This window comes from Balaenoptera borealis (genome assembly GCF_965194805.1).
Source record: "Balaenoptera borealis genome assembly, chromosome: 15".
Lineage (NCBI taxonomy): Eukaryota > Metazoa > Chordata > Mammalia > Artiodactyla > Balaenopteridae > Balaenoptera > Balaenoptera borealis.
In genome coordinates, this window is record NC_138871.1 from 13548846 (window position 1) to 13558265 (window position 9420).

The window sequence follows — 9420 nt, forward strand, 5'->3', positions numbered from 1 at the left end:
AAGGACCCAATTGGTCCGAAGAGCTAAATAGGGAACTTTGGAGACAGCCCCAGCGATCCGAGAGCGCTACAACTACGCGCTCCGTAAACAAGAGGGTGGAAACCGTCCCGAACCGCTCCGCCCAGAAACGGGGAAAACGAACCAATGGGCGCCGGGAATACGTAAGGAACAAACGTCCTCCAATCCCTGGCCGAGGCGTAACCCTTCAGCCAATCCGAGACTAAGGGCCAAACCAATAGACTCGCTGTTGGAGGGGGTGACTTGGAAAGCATCCCGGGAAGCAAGTCGTTTCTAGAAAGCCAAGAGGGAAAACAAGGCAGAAATAAAAAGGTCTATTTTCCGTAGGACTTCGCTCTAGCCCTGAGTTATTTCATCTCCCCATCACTCCTGGGGGTACTGTCGTTCCGAAGTTTTGGAAGACGGACTCTCCGCCCCGGAGGAAAAATCAAGCCTGGCCAGGCGTGGTGGGTGGTGCTGCAGGCGAGGGTCGCTAACGAGAATGAAAGGCGGGGGTGATTCTGAGGCGGGAGAGGGTGGCTGCGTGCTGGCCGGGCGCGGTCCCCAGTGCTGGCTCGACTCTTGCGACACCGGAAGGTCACACGCCTCACACCACCACCCCCGCAGGCCTCGGCCCTTTGGCCCCTGGGCCTGGAGCCTCTCCTGACCGGTTGCCTCACCCCGCGTCTAATACGGGCAGCTTCGCGGAAGGCAAACTCGCGCCGGAGATCCTGACGGCCTGGCGCCTGCCTCTTCGGCGCCTTACTCCTTTGAATCGGATGGAGTTACGCCCTTTGCGTAAATCCTTTCCTTGACTTGCCGTGGCGCCTCCAACCTTGGCCTATACCTACTTGCTCACTAAGCTGCAGCTGCACGAGGAGCCAAGCTGGTTCTTGCTTCAGGGCCTCTGTACTTAGCTTTTCTTTGGCCTTGGAAAGCTCTTCCACCTTGTCATCCACCTTGTCATTAGCTCACTTGTCCCACAGAGGGTCCTCCCCTGACCGCACTAATGTATCTTCTACCCTCCCGCGCTCCCTCCTCCATGGCTATATCATTTATTATAATACCTATTATACTACCAGTTTTATTCTTTTCGCTGTACCTATTAAAATCTGAAATGATCGGATTAAATTATTCGTTTACTTTTCTGTCTGCACCTCTTCAATAAAGTTCCACGAAGGCAGCCCCCTTGCCTGTCTTTTCTGTGCCTGGAACAGTGCCTGGCAACATAGTATGAAATCTTTTTTTTTTTTTTTTTTAATTAAGGTAAAACCTCTTTGAGCTTCAATTTCCTTTTTTTATAATTTGGAAATAATCAGAATTAATAATACTTCACGTCATTGTTAGGAAAATTAAGTGAGATAATTTATGTAAACACCCAGAAGCACATGATAACCACATGATAAATAGTGATGGTGGTTGTTACTATTGTTGTCAGTTCCCAGGAGTAAATCTGAGATGGCAGTTGAAAGTCATGGAATCATGTTGGTCTAGCACCCAATCCTTTAATATATTTCTTGGTAATTCTCAAGGGCAGCCCCAACTGTTGCTGTTACATATCTTCTTTCTCTTCCCCACCTAACCCGATTTCCTTTCTCCTTTCTTGGCAGGTGGCCCTGATTCTGGCTTCACTGAGAAAGTGAAAAACATCCAACTCCAGCACCCTCTGCCACTCTTCTCAAAGTATGTCTACCTATACCATCCATTTTGTTAACTGTTGTCAAATACCTAAAGGAAGAAGAGTCCCTTCTTCCTTCCTAAGCTGCCAGCTGACCTGGGGACATGGGGGAAACCTTCATGTAACCCTTCTCAAGCTGTTTCCCTTTTCCTCTCAGTCCTTTCATGGCCAAACTGCCCAAACAAATCCTCTGCACTTGTTCCTCCTGTTTCTCCAAGGATTTCCTTGATAAGCTCAGTCACCCTTTTCTCACTCTTTTTTTCCTTGACCTCACTGCAACACATGAAAATTGTGACTCACCATAACTTTTAAAATTCTTCCTTCACCTTCAGGGCATTGCCATGGTATGGGTCAGTCACCCCTTCTCCCTTGCTGGCTCTTCTTTCTCATTTAGTCACCTATGTGGATGAGCATTCGTCCCAGGTTCTATCCTCAACCTTCTCTTTTCCCTTTACCTGCTGTACTGTGAGAACACATTGAAATTGCCCCTCTCCAGCCTTGACCTGTCTCATAAACCAGCTTCACATTCCCCCCAACTAGCAAGACATCATCATCCAGAGGACTCGTTACCTCCAGTCAACATGTCAGAAACAGAATCCGTATTTCCCTTCTACAACAGACTTTCCTCCTCTTGACTCCTCAATTTTTGTACGCATTACCCTAACTCTCCCATGTTCCTCTGCCACTTCACCATCCTCATCATTAACTTACCTCTAGGATTCTTGAAAACTTTTTCCCCATCAGATTTCTTGACTCCACTAACCTGTTTCCATTGCCAACTACATCCTTCTGAAGATCCGTTTACTAAGTCAGCTGCTTTCAGTCACCCCAGAATTATTGGTGCTTCCCAGGATTTTGTCCTCATCAGTATCCTTAAGGATAAAGATTGTCTCACTCCCTTTTCCATTCACCCTCCACATGTTCTATTGAGTCTAACTTCCTAATGTCTTAAATGAGGCTTTTTAGTTTCTACATCCTTCACCTTCCTTAGTACTTTTGACATGTTTCCAAGGTTATAATTGCTTCTCTTACCTGCCTTTATCTCTTACCTCTACAGTCCCACCAGGTGAATCTTCATTCCCCTCGAAAGGTTGTTATAAGAATTAAATCAGACAATCCATGTAAGGCACTCAATATAATGCCTGGCACATGGTAAGAGCTATTATTATCCACTGATCAGAAGTAATCACGACTCCCCATTACTTACAGCTTCAAATCCTAATTCTCAGCTGCATGGTCTGCCCAGCATAGTGACACATCACAGTCCCCCATCCAAACACTGGGCACTTGCACACTTTCAAGGTGAATTGAGTACAGCTCCTTCATGCTTTTTCTTCTTCTAGAATGCTTTTCTTTATTCTCAGCCACTCAGATCCTCCCCTTTCTTCAAGTAACAGGACAAATCCTATTACTATTGACACCTTTCACTATTGATACCTTCCAGATCTTGGTCTACCACTCCCCAGTATGGTAGTCATCAGCCATATGTAGCTATTTAAAATTTTAATTAAAAATTTTTTAAATTCATTTTCTCAATTGTACTAACCACATTTCAACTACTCAGTAACCACACGTGGCTAGTAGCTACTGTGTTAATCAGCACAGTATGAACATTTTCATTGCTGTAGAAAGTTCAGTTGAACAGTACTGATCTAGACCATGACCATAGTAAAGTTACCAGCCACTCCTTTAACTGCTGGAGGACTTCGCTGTTCAGTCATTTAATGCTTAAATACGTACTGCCCCTGTATTTTTAGTTAACTTTTCCAATGTGTACCTTGTTTTCTCAACTAGATTGTTAACACCTAGGTCAGGGCTGACTTTTCTTTCCTCTCCCATGATTTAATCAACACAGAAAAAGCACTCTAGGTATTTGTTAAAGGAAAGAAAATAAACCAGAGGAGAAGAGGCCTCAAATTTAACCGAGGAGAGAAAAATAGTGCTTTTAAGGGCAGAGATCTTTATGTTCTCTCCTTACTTTGTATTGGCCCTTCCTACCCAGTGCACAATTGCTTTAAGCCTAAACCTTGATTTCTCAGAGAAGGGTCTCTAGAAGCAACAACCGAAAAATTCCATTTTCAGAACAACTGCAAATTATTTTTCTATGATTGTATTTTTACCACACAACAAAAAATAATTCACTCACACACGAACACCAACCAGCCAACAAACAAAAACCCCAGCCAGTATCAAATGGAGTCCTGCCCCATATTTTGTTCAATCTAGAGAACCTTTCATTTGCAATTATTCTGGTCTTTGCATTGGTCCTCCCCTCCACTCCAGATTCCTTTCTCTGTAACATTTAAGAAAACAATCCAAAGAAAGAAAGACGAGAGAAAGAAAAACCCTTTGTCTTATGACCAAAATACATGTTCATTGTAAGAAAATCAGAAAGTACAAATAGGTAAACAGAAATAATCAACCCGTGAAATCCCAAGACCCAGAAAAAAAGAAAAATCAGTTTTAACATCTGGGGTGAATTTCCAGAGTTTTTCCTGCATATACACATAGACCCATATGTGAAGGGTAGCTCTCTTTATATGTAACTATTTTGTAAACCACTTTTACTGTCCACTTAACATTTCTCTAACAAAAGGAAGTTTCTAGAACTGCTTGTGCCATCTCTTTGAAATGTTTAATAGTTAACTATAACTTAACATTCACCCTTATTCTCATACGTATTCTTTTCATTTTGACTTATTCTTAGCTTGAAACTAGACAGAGGCAAGATAGAAAAAGTCAAAATTTCATCTTTCAGATTTGAGAATCTATAAAAAAACTGCTTTAAAAATATGCTTTTATACAAAATGCACTTTCAGATATGAGTAAGAAAGACTATGTTTATAATTGTAAAAAACAGACCATGTGAAGGAGACCTTGCTCATTTACTGACTGTTCTAGCTGACAGCCAATATGAAAGTAAGGTTAAATTGACAAAATGCATTATTATGAAATACTGGATTACAAAAAATAACATTCCTTTTCATCATTTCTTTAAAAATCGATTTTCATCATTTTTAAGCCAAAAAAATAATCTCCACACGGACATATCTGGAAATTGCTACTAAGAATAATTTAAGAAATGGGTGGACTTCCCTGGTAGCGCAGTGGTTAAGAATCTGCCTGCCAGTGCAGGAGACACGGGTTCGAGCCCTGGTCCGGGAAGATCCCACATGCCCCAGAGCAACTAAGCCCGTGCGCTACAACTACTGAGCCTGTGCTCTAGAGCCCGCAAGCCACAACTACTGAAGCCCGTGCGCTTATAGCTCGTGCACCGCAACAAGAGAAGCCACAGCAATGAGAAGCCCGTGCACCGCAAGGAAGAGTAGCCCCAACTCGCCTCAACTGGAGAAAGCCCGTGAGCAGCAACGAACATCCAACGCAGTCAAAAATAAAATTTAAAAAAAGAAATGGGTGAAAGCATAACTACTAGCAAAAAATTTTGATCTGAATGTTTTTCACTTCTTTTATATCTCCTCTGTGGTTTGGGGTATATTGCCACTTACATGCCTGTTTGCCGACATGGATGATACTTGCCTGCCATAATGACCTACTGTTAGGGATTGGACAGGCAGTGTTGACAATAATGCCTTTCCTTCTGTATCCATTACCACCTTCTTTCAGCATCACTAATGTTTGTAGAAGACAGCCTCTCTCACCGGCAAAGCCCACCCCAATGTAGCCTTCACCCCTTCTGTAAGCCACTCACTGGTTGCCTCCTAGTTTAGATACCCCTTTATAGATCTCTACGAGGATGATATGTAGACATTGCCCTCGTATATGACGTCCCGTAGGGAGGTATTTACACCTTTTGGACCTGCTCCCTCAAGTTTTATTGGTCTGAATCTTTTTCTTTTTGGAATCCTGGTGTCTTTCTGTACTTTGTTTCCTGCTCACTCTTTTGTGTGGTTTACCAGGTCAGGTGTAGCCAGAAGGGTGCTAGCACTGTAACCCTCAAGTAATTCATTCAGCCCCTCTCAGGCTCAGTTTCCTTATATATAAAATGAGAAGCTTGAAATAGATGACCTTTAAGTCCCTTCCAGTTCTAGAACTACAGAGATGTCAGTGTTTATTAAGCAACATGTGAGGTACTGCACAGCCGAACAGGAATGGGTAGATGCACCCTCCCTGCTTTTGAAAGCTTTGATTCTGAATCATTACTTCCTCATTGTGGAAATGCAATGGGTTCCCCCCACCTTGGCTTTGTTTATTTATCCTAGTAATAATAATAACTGCCATTTATTGAGTGCTTACAATATGCCAGGCACTTTGCTTTAAATGTGTGATTATCCAAAGCAATCTTTTCAAGTAAATATTATTTTTATCTGTATTTTACAGATGAAGAAACTGAGGCAGAGAGGGGTTAAGTAATTTCTCGAAGATTACACAGCTAATACACAGTGGAGCTGGAATTTGAATTTGAATCTGTCTGACTCCAAAACCCATAAGCAGTGTACCTCAAAAAAGCAAAATTATGCTCCATGATTACTTGTTAACATGGGGTTTCTAATAAAACAAAAGATCATTTATCCTAAGTAGTGTGGTTAGGTAATAGGAGTCTAGGGCTAAAATTCACAAAAATTGTAACACTTCTACTTAAGATTCTTTGGTAAGAATCTTAACCAAACAGCCTTTTTTTTTTTTTTTAAATAACAATATCTACTTCACCCACCTTGCAACATCACTGAGTTATATGTATTTATTTATAAAGTAATATAAATATGTTTTCAATAGTAAATGTATACATATAATTAGTAAATGTATAAGAATATATATGTATATGTAGATATATAGAAAGTACTCTGTAAACCATGAAGCCCTATAAAAATTTGGGGTGCCGTTATTTCCTCTTATTATGTATGCATTTGATTCATCTGTTTATGTATCTTACTATGCATCTCTTCAGGGCAGAGTCTAGGTTGTAAATTGTACAAAAAAGTACAAGTTGTAAAAGTACAAGTTTCATGACTTTTGACAACCTGGGGGAGACTCCAGATAGTAAACTAAGCAAGTGCTTAAAAATGGCCTTTTGAGACTTCCAGTTCCACAAACATGAAGTAATCCCATTCCTCCAGGCTGTTCCTAAAAAACTCTGGACATAGCACAGAAAACAAACATAGGAATGTTTTGAAAGGTAGGAAGAACATACATAGGAACAAACATAGGAATGTTTTGAAAGGTAGGAAGAAGTTGGGCTGCATAGGGGTCTTGGGACTTGAGAAATGCCATGGTGGTAAATTCACAGGTTTCCTCTCATATCTCAGATGGGGCACTGCAGAAACCTTCAGCCCAGCACCACAAACAGGCACAGACAAAAGCTCCAAGAAAAGCCCTAACCAACGAATGGAAAAAAGAGTGGCCTAACGATGAAAACTTTGTTGACAATATCTGTCCTACTCCAGCCAAACACACAAAAAACTGCATCCTCTCCCCCTAGCATGGTATCAGCAGAGCTGAGCAGGGACTTAATTTTCCACTCAACCCCCTTTAATCCATGGACGTGGAGGCAGCACTCCAATTCCTCTGCAGGATGGTTTTGGCAGGGCTGAGTCAGGGAGCTGATCTTCCATCTCCTGCCTGGAAAAAGCAGGTGGTGCTCCAATTCCCCCAGCAAGTGGTATCAAACACGTTGAGCAGGGAGCTGAGCTTACAGCCCCATTAAGAGGCAACAAGACAGTGGGAGTTGGTGCCCCGATTTCACTGGGAAGTTGTCAGTGGAGCAAGGGGAGTGTTGAACTTCCACCCCACCTATTTGCAACAAGGCAGCGTGAGTCAGTGCTCCACTTTTGCCAAGGTGGTGTTGGCAGGGCTTAGAAGCTAAACATACATACCCAGCCGCCCATGTGCTAAATCTCAACAGGGGACTGCCTGCTAAAGAAAAAGGAAAAAGAAGACGAAGATGAAATGTGATCCAGAGCTTTGTTAATATGCTATCAAGAATGTCCACTATCCGATTTTTTAAAAAATTACTCATCCAGCAACCAGGAAAATCACAACATGAATGAGAAAAGACAATCAATAGATGCCAACAATGAGATGAATCAAATGTTGGAATTATCTGATAATTATGTTAAAGCTATCAAAAAAACAATCATTTACAAACTTTCTTGAAACAAAGACAAATAATTCAGCAAAGATATAGAAATTATTAAAAGAATGGAATGGAAATGATAGAACTGAAAAATACATAAGTAAAATTAAAAACTTGCTGTTTGGACTCAATAATAGAGTGAAGATAGCAGAGGATAGGATCAGTGAACTTGAGGAACAGACCAGTAGAATTTACCCACTCTGAACAACAGAGAGAGAATAGTCTGGAATAAAATGAACAGAGTCTCAGTGACTGTAGGGTGTTTTGTTTTTTAAAGTAAAGTAAAGTAAAGTCACAGAAGGAGAGGAGAATGAGAGGAAGACTTAAAAAGTATTCAAAGAAATAATAGCTGAAAACTTCCCTAACTTGGCAAAAGATATAAACCTACGAATTCAAGTTGAACAAATACCAAATACTGTTAGATAAACCCAAAGAATTCTACTTCAAGACATATGACAATTAAACTTCTGAAAAATAAGAAAAAGAAAATATCTTGAAAACAGCCAGAAAGAAATGACACCATTTTGTGTAGGGGAAAACCAAAACAAATTGCAGCAGATTTCTCACCTGAACCACAGAGGCCAGAAGGAAGTGGCACAACATTTTTCTTTTTTATTTTGAATTTTAGAATTTTATTTATTTTTTTATACAGCAGGTTCTTATTAGTTATCCATTTTATACATATTAGTGTATATATGTCAATCCGAATCTCCCAATTCATCACACCACCACCACCACTCCCCCCGCCACTTTCTCCCCTTGGTGTCCATACATTTGTTCCCTACCTCTGTGTCCCTATTTCTACCCTGCAAACAGGTTCATCTGTACCATTTTTCTAGGTTCCACATATATGCATTAATATGATATTTGTTTTTCTGACTTACTTCTCTCTGTATGACATAGATCCATCCACACCTCTACAAATGACCCGATTTCATTCCTTTTTATTGCTGAGTAATATTCCATTGTATATATGTACCACATCTTCTTTATCCATTTGTCTGTCGATGGGCATTTAGGTTGCTTCCATGACCTGGCTATTGTAAATAGTGCTGCAATGAACATTGGGTTGCATGTGTCTTTTTGAATTATGGTTTTCCCTGGGTATATGCCCAGTAGTGGGATTGCTGGGTCACATGGTAATTCTATTTTTAGGTTTTTAAGAAACCTCCATACTGTTCTCCATAGTGGCTGTATCAGTTTACATTCCCACCAACAGTACAAGAGGGTTCCCTTTTCTCCACACCCTCTCCAGCATTTGTTGTTTGTAGATTTTCTGATGATACCCATTCTAACTGGTGTGAGGTGATACCTCATTGTAGTTTTGATTTGCATTTCTCTAATAATTAGTGATGTTGAGCAGCTTTTCATGTGCTTCTTGGCCATCTGTATGTCTTCTTCGGAGAAAAGTCTATTTAGATCTTCAGCCCATTTTTTGATTGGGTTGTTTGTTTTTTTAATATTGAGCTGCATGAGCTGTTTAAATATTTTGGAGATAAATCCTTTGTCTGTTGATTCGTTTGCAAATGTTTTCTCCCATTCTGAGGGTTGTCTTTTTGTCTTGTTTATGGTTTCCTTTGCTGTGCAAAAGCTTTTAAGTTTCATTAGGTCCCATTTGTTTATTTTTGTTTTTATTTCCATTACTCTGGGAGGT

General features: G+C 40.8%; 1 long non-coding RNA gene across 1 annotated transcript; it reads left to right on the forward strand.

The window, feature by feature from the left end:
- The first annotated feature begins 76 nt into the window (after positions 1-76).
- Positions 77-6599, forward strand: LOC309612326. The gene is made up of 3 exons (XR_014235092.1): positions 77-464; positions 1608-1680; positions 4698-6599. It is a non-coding gene; the product is annotated as an uncharacterized lncRNA (long non-coding RNA).
- Positions 6600-9420: the final 2821 nt, after the last annotated feature.